General features: G+C 41.0%; 1 protein-coding gene across 3 annotated transcripts in view; it reads right to left on the reverse strand.

Annotated features, from left to right (window-relative positions):
• Window positions 1-19,126, reverse strand: part of ZNF804A (zinc finger protein 804A) — a 212,805-nt gene that overhangs the window by 145,538 nt on the left and 48,141 nt on the right. For 2 of the 3 annotated variants that reach the window (XR_003991689.1, XM_030488455.1), the window contains exon 1: window positions 7,667-7,865. The exons of the other annotated variant lie outside the window; for it this stretch is intronic. The gene's annotated coding sequence lies outside the window, so the exon portion shown is untranslated. Of the gene's footprint in view, window positions 1-7,666; window positions 7,866-19,126 lie in introns of those variants that run through there. 3 annotated transcript variants of the gene reach the window in all.

Genomic DNA, 19,126 nt, shown 5'->3' on the forward strand with positions numbered 1-19,126 from the left:
GGGAAAAAAAGGCATTTTGTTTTACAGATTATGCAACATAACCCTATACAGACCCAAGAGTGTCCCTATCATTAACTTCAGATATTTTATTAAAACCCGTTTTATGAAGTAGTGGCTGATATGTGGTTCTGTAATGGGTATTATGGTCTCCTCCTGTTAAAAACCCCTTCAGCATAAATTAAATACTTAGAAACTGCAGCTATTTAAACAGATACCGTAAAAGAACACTTACATTCTGCCGTGTAAATCAAGATGTAAGTGCATTTATTGAGGTGAAAAAAAAAAACAAACCCAAAAACCAAAACCACTTTATGGACACCTAAACACAGAAAAAAGCTTTTTTTGTTGTTGTTGTTTTGGTTTTTGTTTTGTTTTGATTACAGTCTCACAGGTCTCTGAAACACAATGCAAACATCCACAGCAAATACAAATCAATGTTATGTTATCTGTAATCTGGAGAGAAAGCAGTTTTCCTACTCCAGAAACTTACTTCTGAAAGGTGAAGAGGCAAATTCTACCAGACTTTGCGCTACAAAGTCTTAACAAAAACAACCTGATCAAGACTTGGCCAATACAAGTAATAGAGCTATACACTAGTTGTGAGACATCTAGCAGCATGACTATTTGAGTTGAGCTGGGTCCCAGAGGAGGTAGCCAGATCACTTGCTATTTGGGAAAAAGAGTCTCTAAAAATATCGTTTTCACACACACAAAAGAAGTCATTTAAAGAAATGCAAATCAGCACAGTCAGACAAAAGACCTGAATCAGAAATCATTCCTACCAACCGAGAATATTGATGAGATACTGCAAAAGAGAAAACTCAGCTCCTCAAACCAAATCTAAACATTATCCAAGACATTTCAAGAATTTTAAGTCAAAAGCCCGTCCTTTATCATCCACAGTGAGGAGAGCAATGCCAGGCGGGAGATCCAGAGATTACTCTCCAGGCCTTATTTGAGGATTTGCTCTTACAGCTGGGGGGGAAGAATTTGCATTTCCTTTATCTGGAAAACTACCACCATCTAAAATTCCGTATTGAAAATATTTAGTAATTTACAATTGGAACTAATTAAAAAAATAGGGTTCCACAGAAACTGATGTTCACACACAATTCAGATGGTTCAGAAGGAAGGGAACTGTAAACATACTTTAGCAAAATAAATTAATTACAGTATGAGTTTAAAATTCCAGTTTCCTGATACCTTTAGCCAGTTTCTTGTCGCTATTGAAGAAACAAGGTTAAACATGACAAATATTGTGCCTCCTTGTGAGCAAATGTTGGTTTGTTTACTTTGGGGGGTTTTAAACAACATTAAGTCACAGCTCATCATATAACAGCCTCTCAAGAATGCTGGAGGAAAAGCACTTGTTCTCGCTCCAAAAAGGCGTGGAAAAATAAAAGGTTTTGACTAGTATTTATTTCTAAGGGATTGGTCAGACATAGTAAATCAGGAAAGCTCCCTCCCTCTCCTGTGTTTACATTTGAATCACAAGAGGGCAAACAAAAAAATCAACTCACTTTGCACCACCACCAAGCAGTGTTAAAGAATCTGTGCTGTAAATAAGGCCACCATCATTGTTACGTATTTAGATAGTTAATAATAGAAAATGCTCCGGATTGATTTTGTGGGATTATCTTAGTCCACCCCTACATTTCAAGATGCAATCTACTGAATAGCTTTGATTTTTTTCAGGTATTAATTGCTCCCACTGGCATGCCTAAGTGCTATTGAAAACCAAAAATATTTTCATTGTCACCAGTTAGGGGCACCCAAGATCTTGCAGCTACTTAGTCAAGGCCTACCTGAAAAATCCAACATGTTGAACTAAAAGGCCTCTACTTAGCGTCCTTTCGATGATTCTATGATGTGCTTCTCACAGTTACCTGATTTTTTCAGCAGTGAAACCCTGGTGGTGGGTAGGTCAGAAAATCCACAGTCTGTAGGGAAGGTGAGACTTTCCTGCAACCTGCACCTGGAGAAGGATCAGTAACTTTAATGAATCCAAAAATATGTGTGGTTTTGAAAATACAGAAGCCAGCTTGCTGGTTTTTCAGTTAGCAACATGTTAAAACAACATGTTAGCAACACTGTTCTCCAGTTTGAGCAACGTGTTGAAATTAATGTTGTATCTCTGAGCTAAAAGATTGCTACGGATATTTGCATCTGAAAATATTCAAGGCAAAGGCTCTCCTCAGACTTACTCTTGATCTGAAAAAACTAAACAAGTGTACTAATTTAACCATGGTAATAGTCTAATTACATTCAACAGAATACCAACGTGTTTGAAGCTTACCATGCATTTAATAAGCTTTTACAGTACAAAAGTCTGCCTCAGCAGTAGCTCCGAATCAGAAGCTGCCCCATTTTAAAGCTGCTGCACATGGGACTCCGGCTCCTACTATTTTTTGGACCAGACGATGCACGCACTTACAGGGAGTCTGAGGGGCATGGGAGCACCGCATCCCAGCATACCAGACCTGCAACCTCTCAGAGCTGCTTTAGAAATGCACTTTAAATTATTATAGCTTCCTGCTGGCTCAGCCCACTTCAGCAACTCTGTTAATGATGCTTTGAACCAGTATGACTACCAATAGCCTCAAAAAAAAAAAAAAAAGGTGCAGAGTTCATACAATTAAACCCTAAAAGTAGAATACAGGTATGATTTTATCGTTATTTCCATTTTACCAAATTATTCTGTCGTCTTCTGAGTGATTGGTTTTCAATCATGATTTAAGTGACACTGATTAACTATTCAAAATAAATTAGGTAGAATTTGCTTTGTCATTTTAATATTTTAATGAGTCAGAGCTGTTTGGCTTCTCTTACAGAAAAGATGTGAATATTTTCAAGTTCCGAACTCAGGTCACGAGCACGCTGAAATGCCAAAAACATCAGCAGATCCACGGGGGATAAAACACTGATAACAGTAACAGGTGATTTTTCTCCCTTAACTAATATAACTCTAGTCTAACTAGTGTATCTGAAACCCATGGAATTTTATAAAAGCAGAACTAAGCCCCAGGACTTTTAAAAGAAGTTGTAAGTATTTATAAACATGTATATACACACATACATATATATAAATAAAAATTGAAAGCAGTTTTGTTCAATAAACCTAAGAGGCAAGATAGCTGATGGTACAACCAACTGAATTATTAAAAGATGGTTGAAATGGACAGCTTTTTAGATGGAACCTGTACCTCCACTGTATTTTAAAGGTCAACATGCACTCCTTGCACCCATATCCAAGCTGACTGGGAGGCATGAAGCTGCACTACATGGGCAGTAGCCACCTGAAGTTCACATGACCTTCCTCTCCACAGGGCTTACCACACTGCGTTCAGAGTTTGATGGCAGTTGGAGACAATCTGTGTCTGGAGCTAAGGACTATTTTAATTCTATCCCTGAAGTAAGTCCTCTGTGTACATATTTGTAACCAAAGTATAAACCTATGCATATAGAGCAGTTTTTGTTATACACAATAATAGACTTCTGTGTTTGGTACATTTGAAACTACAGTCCTTTAACTAACTCCTTACCAGGAAATTTTTATGTTACCTACTTTCTATCAGTATCAAGACAACACTTAGAATTACAGTAGCAATTTATAGCGTACAAAGGTCTAAACTTTCCACTGACCTCCTTGGGCAAGTAATAGGATCTTACTCATTCTGGTCACCAATGGAGAAAATGTATTGTTCCAATTAATAGAAGTGAATGAGCCCTACAGGGCCACTTCTCCATCACTGTAAATCGCGATGGAAACAGATATAGAGCCATCTACACAAGTGGGATATCTTTGGATGAAATAGCAGATACTCAGTCACCACCCATGTACCAGCTATTCAGAAGACCAAGCAGTCAGTTCTCTTGCTGAGCAACCAGAAATCGTACACGTAACTAGGATGATGCCTTAGAACAGTTTGGTTTATATTCTGAACGAAATTTTAAGGATTTAGCAAATCACCTGTCATTGTGACTCCAAACAACTGATTTCACCCTCCAGAGAGCTATTTTTTCATACATTTCAATACTTTTCGAGATCATAAGCTGCCAGAGAGCAGCCACAACAAGGAAGATGAATTACAGAGAAAGACTGGTGTAATTTGACATTAATAACATAAGGCATAAAAAAATAACATTGTAACTGCATGAAAACTTCAGGAGATCCATGGAAAAGAGACAGAGTTTGTAGGAAACAGATTTCTATAAACTGCTACTGCTAAAAAGAATGGTCTAGGGAAAAGCTTCAAAGTCACCAAGTATGAAAGACTGACAAGAAATGACCAAGCCATCAAGCCTGTATTAGTTCATTAAACAACCAGGTATATACAATACTACATAAAAATGCAGAAAGAGCATCAGAAATTTGCAACATAATTGTGCAGTACTGACCCACATGGCAAGTTTTGAGTTTCCTATTCATAAAACATCGCCACGCAAAGACCAGAAGCAAGCTGGTTCGGTTGGACAGTTCTTCACCAACAGAAAGTCCCTTTCAAAGAGCTGACACAGAACACTGAGTAGTAGATTAGCTATTGTTTTGACACCACATATATTTGGAGGATATCCAGACAGCAGAAACTCTAGTGGGAGAGGAGAAAGCCTTATCCAATAGCCCAAATACCACCAACTTCTTTTAACCAAACCGCTGCATTTTCTGAAGGAATTTTAAGAGTTTGAATACCATTCTTCCACTTGAGCTGAGCCTGCTTCCCATCAGCTCATAATTCAGGCTTATTTTCCTGGTAAGGAGCAGCAGGTTACAACTGGGTAACTGTACCCACACTGAACAGCTATGCGGGGGGCCTTGGGGAGCACACATATTGCGCACTGTGCAAAGCTGTGCCATCAGATGCCCAGAACTACACATAAATACGTGTTCCTTCATTTTTCCCACCATTTCTCTGAAACTTCATAAAGCTTTAAACGACTAATGCTGTGTGAACCAGGACACGGGCTGAGGATGAACAGAACACATAACGATCACCTGCAGGGACAAACATTCAGGGGAAAGTGTTTCTCACTGACTTCTGCTGAAAAGGACGGCAAAAAAGATGAGTGAATACTGTGTCACCCCTGAGTGAGAGATAGCAGCCAAAAGCTCTATGGACCTTCCTCCCTGAAACCTAACCAGAGCCGGGTTCGAAGATAGGCTACGTGAAATCATCTTGAAACCACAAGCTCATCATTGGACCAAGACCAGCACTTTCCTGTTTGCTGTGAAAGTCTACTGCAGTGCGTACAGTCATCTATCTGTCTAGATAGAGAGTGGTGGCAGAACTCTTTAAGAGAAGCAAAGCTAAACAAAAGTGTAAGTTTGGCACAGAAGCAATTCCACACAGTACAAGCAGAGGCTGTTTTCAGGTTCTCCTAGTTCAGGTGGAAGCAGTGATTTTAGAAAGCTTGGAGCACAGATGAAGACAGCAAAATAGGAAGATATGTCCAAGTCAGGACGGCTCCGAAATATTCCTGGCTTTTAGGTTTACAAATTACTGCTTCTCCTAGTCTTATTCTAGGATGGAACATGCCAAGAACACATTAAAAGGCTGCATTCTTATCAGAACATCTAAAGTCACATTCTACTTTGTATTAATAAAGGTTTTAATCTTTTCAGGTCTAAAAGCTTGTTTCCAGTGAAAGTGACCAATCCTCTGACATGAGGTAACATTTGATTTTCCACGGAAGCTGGCACTTTGGTGCCTCAGAATTATTAGTCAGAACTAACCCATCACCCTGTATCACCTCCTTTAAACTAAAAAAAAAGGCAACACTCAAACATGAATTAAAGTCTTGATGTCTGCATCTATACTGTTTGTTTCACAGGGAAGGATGTCACTCTGCTGTCCACAGAGTCAACACCAAGAACTCTCCCTTTTTAACCCACCAAAAACTTTGAGAGCTAACGCTGCTCACTGCCCTCAGCAAAAGCCTTTAAAGGTTTCTCATGGCAAACCCATTACCAACACTAGCTTTTATGCCACTGAGGAGCAGGGTTGAGTTAAACTGATTTTCAGAGTAAGAGCATTTCAAAGCCTACACCATACATCCATTTGAATTTTAAGTTAACACCAAAATTTCCCCAACATATTTTGGCCACTAATGTTTTAATCAGTAAATAAAACACTCAGGAATGTTGGGAATAGAGAGCTGCCTTTTTTTTTTTTTTTTTGTGAAGAGGAAAAAAATTAAAAAAGCAAAAGTAAAATGCTATTGAAGCAGAATCAATTATGAATTGCAAGATAATACACAGTCCAAAAGTTGCATCAGAGCATCCTCACTCCTGCCAAATGCATCTTTACTGAAATTGTTCAGTACAAGAGAGGTGATATATCATGCAATTATTTGAAGTGTACCAAATATTGCTATGATAGTTCTTGGGTTTGCTACTGTAACAGTGAGATATCATATGCATATTGCCATCTCATGGATACTACAAATATTTGTTTAAGATTCCAAGACCACTCTTCCTAACAGAAAAATATGCAGAATCCACAGCAAATAAAACTGTGGTAAGATTTACAACGTGAAAGCAGGAACTTTACATTTGAATGAGATTAAAAAAAAAAAAAATCTGCCTCAGATTCTCTTGTTACTATTTTTATTACTTGGCTCAGACTTGCTTTAATCTCTTTATTTAGGGAGAAACTGCAAGCTTGCCAACTCTAGCAAATGTTAAGTACTTTGGTAAATTCCTCATCAATATAGGTCGTGCATTCGAGGGAATAAGGATGTGGTGCCTAAGTTCTGCTCCATCTCCTCCAAAGGGGATTTCGGAATAAGACAGTGGTGGGAGAGGGAGCAATAAACAAGGTGGCTAAAACCCCTCTTTCAGCTCCACTGTCCAGACATCTGGCCACACTTTGCTGTGTCGTGATTGGGGTGTCGGGAGATGCAGCTTGCCCAGCCTGCTGTCACCCTACATCCCTTCTATCTGAACAGCCAAGAAAGCACATGTATCGCCGATACTACTGCATCCTAACTCTTCCATTCAAGTTCAGTAATAGCAGAGAAGCAAGTCCAAACAAGTCAGCAAAAATCCATAGGAAACCCAGCAGATGTAAATCAAAGTATGGGGTGTATAGATATACAGGAACAGTTTTGATAGCCTATACAGAGTACCTAACCACATCGCCTAAACCCACCAACTACCTCCAAACCCAGAGCTCTGCTTTTAAAAAACTTGGCAGCCAACAAACACAAAGGTACGTACAAAAGTACGTTGCTTCCGACGCTATCCTCCAACTGAACCTCCCTACCCAAACAGCTCAGACCCCAAGTAACCAAGTTTCGGTGCCTCTCCGCACTTCGCCAAGCTGTCCTCGGCCCCGGGGGTGACCCTGGGACACCACCACCACCACCGCCGAGAGGCTCCCTCTTCCCGCCGGCCTCGCCCCAGCCGAGGAGGGGCTCCGTGCTTCCCCATCGCAGCCTCGCCACGACCAGCCAGCTTGAGAAGGACGCGCAAGCACGTCCCGGACCGCGGCACAGCGCGCCCGGCCGGCGGGAGCCGAGGGCACCGCATCTCCGCGGCGGCAGAGGCGCCGGCGGCTGCCCACAGCGCCCGCAACGCACCCGCAGCGGCGGCTTCCAGTTAGCGGAGAAGCTGCTAAGGGAAGAGAAGGGAAAGGAGGGGAGGGAAGGAATCAAGAGAAGCCATTACCAGAGTTTTGTTCCCGTTCTTGCTGAGGGGGCCTCGGAAAACTCCCTTGATGTTCCGAAAGTGCCCGTTGCTGAGATGCGCGGAGCTGATGACAATGTAGTAGCACTCCATGGGGCCGGGGATGGGGCTGGGGCCGCCTCCCCGCCGCCCGCGGGTTGCTCAGGCCGGCCTCCCTCGGCTCGGCTCGGCGGGGCGTGGAGGGCCGTGGCCGGCGGCATGTGCCGGTGTGTGTGAGGGGGGGTGTGCGGCCCCTCCGGCGCGGAGCGGGCTGCCGGGGGAGGAGGGGGGCGGGCGCGGCGGAGCCGTCTGAGCGGCCGCCTCTGCCGGGCACAGCGCTGTTATAGCGAGCTGCCGTGCCGGTCGGCTGCACCGAGCCAATGGCAGGGAGCCACTGGGCTGATACCGAGCGCTGTCAGAGGAGGACATCTGTCACACGCCGCCTTCACCGCCACCCACAGCCTCCGCTGCCCCCGCCGCGGACGGGCCGGCAGCAGGGAAAGGCGGAGGGACGACCACGGCGGTGGGGGGCAGACCGGTCATCCCGACCGGCGCTGCAGCCCCACATGGGGGGTGTGCACGGGGGTCCCTGTTCCCACGGAGGGCGCAGGAGTGCGGGTCCTCCGGGGCTTGGGGTTGCTGAGAGAGAGCCCGGGGCTGCGCCGCCCCCAGCCCAAAGCTCCGGCCCCTCCTCCTCCCCCGAGTAGCCTCCGCGCCCCGCCACCGCATCCTATTTTATTTTATATACCTATATATATATATTTCTTTTAACGCCTAAGCCAGCGGGCATCTTAACCTTCCCAGGGCGGAGCAGCACACCCCCCCCCCTCCCCGCCCCGCTCCCGGGCCCGGCTCGGCAGCAGAACCGATCACGGATCGCCGCCGCCGTTCCCGCCCGCCGCGTTCGGCTCTTCTGGCCCGTAACTGGGCGAAACGGATCATTCCTCACCCCGCCGAGGGCGAGCTCCGTCCCGCCTTTCGCTGCGCTGCCGCCGGTACAGCAGCTCTGCATCCCGCCGCCGCCCATCCCCGCCGCATCCATCCCGCCCGGCTGTCTTGCAAACCGGGAGCGTGCTGGCAAAACTTCTAGGTCACGGCGGGTTTGGGGTGAGGAGGGGAGGAGTCGCGGAGAAAAACTGCGGCTGCATCCCTCCAGGTGCCCGCCGCCGCTTACCCACCGACCGAGCGAAGGGCCGAGCACCGACCGGGCACCGACCGGCTCCCGCGGTTACTCACAGCTTCCCCGGCCTCGCAGGGCCTCGGCGGCCGCGGGAAAAACGGAAACCACCGCGGTTTGCTGCAGGCTCCTGCGCTGCGGTCCTCGCCCTCAGCCTTAATGTACTCGCTCCGTTTTATGAAGCCCCGAGCAAACTGGGGGATGAAAACCATTAGATACATCAGCATAAGGCAACTGTAATACATACCGTGCCCCTTCCCCATCCTAAGTGTTCCTTTCTCTTTGCAGCATGCAAACCAGAACTTGCTGCCAGAACCAGAATTTGTCGGAAACGTGTTTAATAAAGATGCTCAAGTCCCTTCCCCCCCACACACACCAAGAGATCTACGATTTGCAGCTTTATCACATAAGACTTGAAACACACTTTGCTGGCTCATCTTCCAGCCTGCTTTACCTTTATTCTCGATTGCAAAAATCAAGATTTATGGGGTGAAAATTCAGTGCCAAAAGAGCCCAGAACCATGATGTAACAGCTGAAAATGTCTCTTAGTCAGCATGTACTAATACCACCACCCAAACAGCTTGTCCTCCATAATAAAGAAGCCACTTCCAGAAAATTGGGGTGGGAGGGGGAAGGGGGGGAAGGGAAAACACTTCCCTGGAAGAAATTCCTGTCTTTGCATTTGTATCCTTGATGAAGGAAGCCCCAATTAATGAGAGGTGCTTTCCTCTGATACGCATCTTCTATTGCTACTTCCCTTGGTATACAGTAAACAGTAAATTTTGACAGCTGTCACTCATCCTTCAGCGTTTTCAGCACTTCTGAAGGAATCATGGAAATGGAAGAAGTGAAAGTTTTGACAGCTGAGACACAGGTGAGAGATGGGAATTTGCTGCAGCTTGTTACAGGAAAAAAAAATTAGGGTGAAAAGGTACACGCACATAGTAACACTATTTTGTGGCATATGGGGATATATGTGTGCATCTGGAAATAACCGGCAAGTTCATCACAGTGTACAAATGAAGTCAATATTATAAATATTGCACAAATTTAACACTACAGCACACTTAAGGCCCAGTTCCCATTTCAGACTGGATCACAGGTGTGATTCTCTTTCAAAAATGTCAGAAATTCAGGTAGGACAGAGTAATGAAAAGATGTGACGTTATGCAAGAAATAAAACTATGCAGCTCCTTTCTGGGAATAAATATATTCCAGCTCAGACTAGAACACCTTTTTCCACCTTATAAATACAACGTTGCTGGTATGTGAGGACGCTTCTGCCTGAGAGTGAAAATCTTCACAGGCAATCTGCTCCACACATCCACCATTTCAAAGAATTGGACCATTTTCCTCTGAAATTCGTGCACTGACCACTTCATTACACATTGCTGGCACGTTTCATTACACCTGCTGCAGCAATAGGTAGGCCCCTTTAGGGCTGTATGGCTGCTCTCTGGCCTGGCACGCTCCTATGGGAGTCCAAGGACTTGGGAAATGCCTTGTTGTAGCAACAGAGAAATAATCCACTTCTGTAGCTCAAGTTTGAAAGAATAAACATGCTTTGTAACAAATGAGAGTGCCCAAAACGGCTTAAGAAGTTGGTATAGCTTCTGCTAATTAAAGTTGTTGTCCTCTATTAACAGAGGGAAAAAACCTCACGAATAAAGACCACTTGATTCTGCCAAAGCACTCTATAAAGCAATGACAAGTTGTACTAAATAGCATCTAATAAGAAAAATATACATTTTCTACTCCCACTTATTCTGGTTGGCCTCTTCCTTTTTATTACTTTTTGGCTGCTTCTCTGATTCTTTGCCATCTCCAGTTTTTCTTGTATGTCTTCCTTTAATCCTTCACTGTACTTTTCCTGCCTCATTCTGTTTCTCTATTGTTATCACACAGGCTCAAGATGCTGCTTCCTTCCCAAATCTTGTTTCATTTTGGTTTAAATCTTAATAAACTGCTAATTCCATCAATCCCTCACCCCATGGCTCCTACATACCACCAGTCTTACCCATTTCTGTCTCAGTCTTGTTGCCCTGTGTAAGTATCTGGGGTTTGAGCTGCACATACTGCTATTTATTCACATCTCTGCCATAAAATAATAACCAGTGCTACTGATTTACTCATTCTCTTATTCTCCCTGGTACTTACTATTTAGAAAAATCTTCAAGGAGCTGTTCCTGTATAAAACTGCAGATACCAACTCGAGAAACAGGCTACGGATCTGAAAGACTTTCTGGAAAACTTGGAAACTAGAAACCAGTGAACAAATTACACTAATTCGCATATATTATACTGCTTTTCTGCATGTGACAATACTCAGAATTCTGCATTGTAATACTTAATAATATCTATAATTCAAGAAATTGTCCTGGTATAATCCAGAAAAAACATTCAACAGTATAAACAGTGACTTTTTGGTTAACAGTTATTAAAGCATGGCACAGAGTATGCGTTACCACGTGCATGTACCCCGAGAAATCATTCACTCACTACTGAAACATACTCATCAGCGATAGAAAGAAATATCTGTGCTGTTAAGTCACAAGAAACTCAATGCAGCTCCCATAACAATTCTTATTGAATTCAATGAAATTCAGTTTATCCTTAGAATATCTCCCTGTAAGTAATCTGCTGTGAGACACACCTTTTTACCACTTCTTGCACTTTCAGTCTCTTTTTATTGCTCTCTCCCCCCCTCCCCTTTTCTTTTCACTTAGCCTTAGGTGTTTTTCCTCGTTTCAGATGTCTGTCATCCTTGCATTAAGTGGAAGGAAAAAGAGAGTACCCTGTACCATTTTAAGCCCATTATGGTGTTATACACATTATACACTATATTACAACTGCATTCATTCATCAGCTATGGGGGTGGTGCAGCTAGAGGAAAGGAAACTGGGGCACTCTGGTAGCCTAGTTCCTCAGCACATCCTTCACCGTATGTGAAGAGTATCCGAGTGGGTTCCCTGTTTCAGCACGAGCCAAGTGGAACACTGGTACCACAAAAGCCAAAGAGAGGCAATAGTGACTTAAAGCCCCATGGCAGGCAGTCAAAACGTGGGCTGTACCCTGAAGTCGTCCAAAGTCACAGGAAGAGAACTGCGAAGACAAACTAGTATTTCTGCTTGATCCCAAAAGTAGCATCAAAGATTTATAAAACACATATAATTTTTTCTTTTCTTTGCTCTTTCATCCTTCCAAAGCACATAATTTTATACCCCCGCTCTTGCACAGCAGCTCCAGGAAGAAGCCGTCTGGCAAGAATTACCCCCTCCCTCTTTTCACATATCCACATAGCATCTATATCTGGCTCTGTACAAATTCATGTGGGTACAAGATGTGAACGCCTTTCCATCCCTTCTCTTCCAAATTAACAATACTACCACTGTCTACTTTAGGGTACTATTGGGAAAAAACCCTTTTTGTTGTTATTGAATGAAATACACTGTTCTTTCTATCTTCCTTTCTTAATGTCTCTGCTGCAGAATTTCCCCAGCAGCTCATGTGTGCTCCTTTTTTTTTTCCTTCTCTAACAAAAAAAGAAAAAGAAATTTGCAAATAACACTCTGAATATGAGGTGACATCAACAAGTAACTGATGTACCACAAGAGCATTAAATAGGAAGCTTTTACAAGGGCCAGAAAGCACCTGGTGATGCAGCCAAGGTGAAAGAACCCTCTGCAAAAGCAACTATTGCCCATTTCAGACACTGAAAACACAATTCACTCTATGTTAAACACTGTCTTATGAAAAATCCTCCATCACATATGCTTGAAGAATGATTCTAAATGAAAAGCAAATGGAGCCAGCAACTGGTAAATGAATCCTGAGAACAATCTGTGATGGAATTAGAGTTTCCACCCAAACCATCCACCCAAACCAAACATCCCAGTCAAAACCAAACAGAACAAATGAAATCAAATTATGAAAAATCATATGACAAAAAATTGAGTCATATGATCTCACTAAGGCAATACCTCAAATTTTCACAAGTTACTGCTATAGAAAATCCTCTTCAGCTTCACTTCTATAATAATGTAGCATAACAGTGCAAGGAGCGATCTCTCCAGGGACAATGTGGAAAAACTCAGTAAAAAAAAAAAAAAAAAATACCCCTCCATAAATCAAAAAGCAAATGCAGAAAGACCGCAGAATGGGTGCAATTCCACAGAGCCACCAACCAAAACTCCCTAAAATCTAGCAGACAGGTTACACAGCTACCGCAGTATTGAAGCCAATGACACATTCAGTCCATAAACAATATGCAAAGAGGTTTCCAGCAGCCCTTGAGTGTCTTGTACTTTTCTGGAAAGGGAGTTGACAGCATAAGCAGCACCCAGTTTTAATTTTTACCAATTAACATTTTTTCCTTAATTTTAACCAGTTAAAACTTGTTTTGTTAAAGAATGCAACACTTCAAAGATACTTGAGGAATGAAAGGCTTTTAACCAAAATAAACGAGCCATTAAGAGAAAACATGGTAAGCAGAAGAAAATCAATGAATTAAACAGGAAAACAGTACATTTTGAGATCCAGGATAGCAGATGGGTTGTGGCCATTTATCCAAAACAGATTATTTTCCTTGCAAACATCCACACAACTTTTTACAGAATTAAAAGATCTGGAGTCTAAAGAATTGATCAAAAGTCTTCCACAGTCAACAGGAAGCTTCAGATTCAGTGGTCTTGGACTCATTTACCAAAGCAGCAGGTATTTCAATAGGGAGAAGTCCTGAACTTTATCAGGAGTTGGCATTATCTCCAAGCTTTTCCACTGGGTGGTGGTAATGAGATCAAGAAGTTCAGGAGACCTGGTAACAGAAGAACATTCCTTCATTCTGTCTCTTTCCATATACACATAGATATTTTTTGTGTGTGAGCATAGATACCTACCTATGTGTGCATACACAACATTGGAAATGTAGTGCCACAGTAATGAAAGGATGAATAAAATAGTTTCTAAAATCTTTCAAGGGATGATAGAAAACATTTAAAGCGTTTATTTTCAAAGGGCGAGCCTCCAAAATAAATCTTAAACACTATTTTCTTCTTTAGCATTCAGTTTGACACGTAACTGTAAAAGCTAAAGAGAGCTGGCATGACACTGCTGCCACTGATGACAGATGAGAAAGTAGCACTATATTATTCCTGAATAAGCCAATATAAATTAGAGACCCACTGGGGAAAAAAGTCCAGTGATTAATATTTTAATACATTTCATTGAGTTCAATATATGACATGCTATTATGGCTTCCTTTTTCATGCGAACTGTAATAGCCACAGAAAAGAATGGAAATGAAATTAAAAATTACGCGTTTACTTTCCTAATATTACACATCAGTGAGATGCAATTTTTAGGATGGGAATGTTTGGCATCATCTGAAAATCAAAGCTGTTTACAATATTTATGGTTACAACCTCCAAGTTTAAGACACCATAAATCACATCAGGCACTAATTGGTTCACTTTCACAGGGCACTTGCTCTGACAATACCAAAACACAGCAGAATATTAAGTATGTGCTGGAGAAGGATATTTCTAACACTGTGTAATACGACATGTTGCCATGTACAATTTAGCTCATACCCCTTTACATCATAGCATATAAGGAGCAGGTAATAGTTATATTTGATTATAATTGAAGAGTTCACTTTAGTCCTTCAGTAGCAGTGAGACTAGTGATGATAACTAAGGCAGTCCTTATCTTTGGCTCATGCACCCTGGCGTTAGAGCACACAACACGTGCTGCCAATAGCACTGCAAGCCTTCCTTGGAAAAGTGAAGCAAGATGCAGAGGCTGTCAGAACCTCACATCTACACCGGTTTACTGTTTCGCACCCAATTTCATTTCCTGATTTTATCTGAATAGACATTTCTGGTTCATTTAAAATTCTTGCTGTATAGCTTAATATGGCTGTAGAACTCCTTGCAAGAATGTGTCTGAGCTGCATGATGCGTCATCATCATGATGATAATAATTTCAAACCCTCACAATTATTATGAGTTATGATTTAAATACAGGTAGATACATGCAGCACGGTAACAGTCTTGAACTACTCATTATGATCCTCCTGAGTGGTGCTTAACACTATCAACTTACTGTGTGAAAGGCCCTGTGTGCTCATTAGAACAATTATTTTTTTTTCCTTAATAACTAATGACTTTACCAATATGTCTGACGTAGCGAAAGAATATAAGTACAAATAGCCACATTAAAAATACTAGCAAAATAATTTAATCCAACTTTCAAAATATTCATAACTTATGTGCTTAATTAAAGACAGCCATATCAAAATAGCCCTGAGCATACTATAGATTACTAGACTGAAAAAATTTCATTAGAAGAAACAAAGTCAGTATTGTTCTAAAAATAGAGAGGATTTCCAAAGCCCAGTTTATCTGTTTTGGCATTTTGACAATTAAAAAATGTCTACATAATTCATTTAATTAAGTAAAAACTTACTCATTAGCTCAAGCTACATAAATAATGCTAAGTTTTATCCAAATGTACATTTTCTTGGGTAACCTGTGTAATCAGAAGACAAGGCAAAATTCTATTAATAGCAATATCAAGACAACTACTGCAATGGGTAAGCTGAAAATCTGTGCCCAAGCAGCAACATGAGCAGTTGTTTTTTCATCCATTTTTTTAGTTGCCTTGGAGTTATGTTGCTCCTGTTCTGCTGAACCCTGAATTAACAGTCCTTCTTGTCTCCAAGATGGGAGGATGAAGGATTGTCACTTCTAATGACTACACATTAATTAAAATAATATGCATTCTGACCTCATTTCAGTGGGAAAACGGAGTGGGAGTGGGAAAAGGTAATTCCAAGATCTTTTGGCTCTACAGCTAGGTTCATATGGCCCTTTAGACTAACAGTTCCTGGTATGAAGTAAATAGATAGGGCCACCAAAAATAAGCCTTCTCCAGTTTTAAAAGACCATCTTCCATTTCCTTCTCTGCATAATTATGACACAGTGCATGCGTATACATATAGTTAGGAGCTTAAATTTCCACTTTCACTGTTGCTATGTACACTCCCATGTCACTTGACATAATTCCATAACTGTATGTTACACTTTCTCCATACATACTGGAATTTAACATAGGATATCTATGATCTATATCTACAAACACTCAAAGTAACACATACTTGCTTTTATAGAATTTCAGCACTGATACCTCCAAATAACTAACCTTAACCCATTAGAACCAATGACTGTAAAGCATTTGCAATGTAAGAAGTCAGAGGAAAAGAAAGTACAAAATGTTTTAAAAGTCAAACCAAAACTCAACTATGCCCTAGGAACTGGTGTGCTCTATATTTCCTACAGGAAAATGTATTTACTGCTAAACAAAAACATCAAAACAAATCAAAACATGCAGAAGAAAAAATGAAAAAGAAAAAAAACCACCCAGCCGCACTCAAATTCACACAACTCTAGAAGAAACAAGAAATGTTTAAACCAGCTGATCTGGGGTTAGCTTGAAAACAAGAAAAAAAAACCGAAACCAAACAAAACACACGACAAAGAAACCCCAACCTTGCCTGCTTCTTTTGAATCAGATTTTGAGATTTGTACCTTGTATTTATGAAGACTGAGCCTGACAGACTCATCCACTGCCAGGATGGTCCCCCACCCCTTTAGGTTTTCTAAACTTCTCGCTTTCAAATATCTTCACTGCTATGGTTTTGTCAGCTTGAAATCCCCATCAATTACGTGACCAAACACTGAAATCAAATAACCTTCAAGCTTTTTTCTTTCTCTTTACGAATACTCATGCATTACTGCAAGACACTGAAGTCTCCGTATCCCTGCAGCTTTTGCTGGTAAAGCTTTATTGTCATTACTTTAATTCTCAAACATAAATTGATTCCTTCAGCTTTCTAGTCATTTTTGTACATCTTCTCTAAATTCCCTCCATTCACTTTCCAGAGTAGAAAATTCTTTTATATATACTTATATCCAAATGACCACAAGTGTAGTCTACTTGCAGACAGATTATATGCAAAGATCATCTCTTAAAGACAACAATTTAAGTTCTTTGGCTGGGTATTCATCTCCATTATGTGTCCTGTGTTATTTTCAGAAAGCAAAATGTGGATTAGCTTCATAATAACACCATAAAGGTTGAAAAGCAGGAGCTGTAACAAAATTGTCTCATTGAGAGACTTTGAGAATAAAAACAACATACAGGGAATGTCACTGCAAAATGAGATGGAACATAAATACACAGGACACACATCTAACTCTAGGTCAGTGCTTCTTGATAGTCCCCTTCATCTTTCTTGCTTATACTTGTGGAGAGTCCCTAGTAAGGGACTGATAGTCCAGCCTCCCCTTGCGCCCTCCCTTCAGGGCTGGCAAGTCGGTGCTGTCTTTTGTGTCGTCCTTGCATATGCCTCACATCCACAGTTTTTCTGATTGCTTGATTTTCAGTACAGTCAATTCCTTGACTCTAACTGATGCTTCATTTTGTAAAATATGTTTTCTTGTCATTTCTCATCTGCAGCTTACTCACCCTTCATATGAGGGACTAATGAGAAAGCTGAGAGAAACCCAAATACTATTTGTATTAATTTATTAACGGGAAGTCAATTTTTACTCAATATTGCAACTGCGTATTTTGGATTTAACAGTACATTCCTCAAACTGAAGGCTAGCAGCAAAGTAAGTGGATTTTGGATAAAGAATTTTCTGACCTCATGAAAACAGCAGCAGGAAACCAACTCCAGTGGTCAAAATTGGGTCATAAAGATGAAAAACCATATGTGTTTCTGGTCTTTAAATTGCTACTCTACAGAGTGATAAGAGACATCATATAGAACCTTATCAAGATTTAATTTCCTAACAGAAATGAGAAAGGAATGTGCAAACCCCCTCTTACATGATCTAACATTAGATTGCAGTACATGATAAAAATATCTTAACAGGCATATACCTAAGGAAGATAAAATTCCATCTCTTCTTCCTGAAGATGCTTTCTATATACAAATCCATTTAAAAATAGCATATTTCTGCTTTGCTGTGCATGACTGTCTTCTTCAGGAAATGTTTTTTGGCAAAATCTGCTCACAGTTACTCTATCTTTTTAGTTGCTTCTATAATGATATCTCATAAAATGCTCTTAGTATATGAGATGTTATGAATGAAACCTGTCAAAGTATACATAGTAAAAATCATCGTTGACAATTTTCTTTGCAATTTAATTCTTAACTGTAGTCTAACTGTATCATAAAGGGCCTATACTACAAGCTACCACCACTATATCAAATATCTGTTTTCTATTTTGTATGTGCATCTTTTCTGTGTCAATCTTTTCTGGGTCATTCTGCATCTTCTCATTGACTCTTGTATCCTACAATGTATCTAAAAAATTCTACGCTGTACCAACTACAAAATTATTTCCAGATCAACTCAGTTTTCAAAAGGGTTCACTGTGAGCAATGTTGTCCTTTTGATCAAGAAAGCGAGTGTTTTAACCTAATCTAATTCTGAGATTAAAATCCAAAATCATTGTTACAACAGTCAGAATGGGATTATTTACCACTGTAAGTACACTATACTGTAAGATCTGCTGTTCTCATTTACAGCACTACTAGTACCATTAAAAGGAACAGTTTTCTATGGTCACCTTATATTTTTGTTAGGTAAATTAAAAAAGGATAATTATTTATAAAATGCAGTATCATATGTATTCCTGAACATACTAAGGCTGGGTCTATCCTGTCTTGTTTAAGAATTTCTGTGTCCCACCTGCCATTCTTCCAAAAAAATTTTTCACAGAAAGCATTTATATTCTATATTCATCACATTGCTTCCTAAAAATGTCTCAGTGAAGGGTTTGTTGGGGTTTTGGTTTTTTTTTCCCCCTCTTCACCTCTATTAGATGATGAAGCAGATAGGATTTCCCACATTTATCTCCAGTATGTCTTCTGCGTCAGCCTGTTATGTCACTCTGCAAAGCACAGTATATATCTTGTTTGTGTGCCAGGTCTGCTGGGAAGCCAGGCTTTCAACCAGCCACAACCACAATTATCCAACCTTATGAAACTACACAGCAGACTATACTGTTAAATACATTTTGGAGTGAAAAAGCTTCAGCTACCAAAGTTTCAGCAAAGCCTGACCTTACCTTGGACATACTTCAAGACTTACCGTAACATTATGTTCCAATAATAGAAACTCCCCAAATGAATAAGCAAATATTTAAATTTTACAGATGTCACCCTAAGGAAAATTTTTAGTTAAACATAAATGGCACGATTACCTAATGGGCA

This window comes from Strigops habroptila, chromosome 5 (genome assembly GCF_004027225.2).
Source record: "Strigops habroptila isolate Jane chromosome 5, bStrHab1.2.pri, whole genome shotgun sequence".
NCBI classification, from domain to species: Eukaryota; Metazoa; Chordata; class Aves; order Psittaciformes; family Psittacidae; genus Strigops; species Strigops habroptila.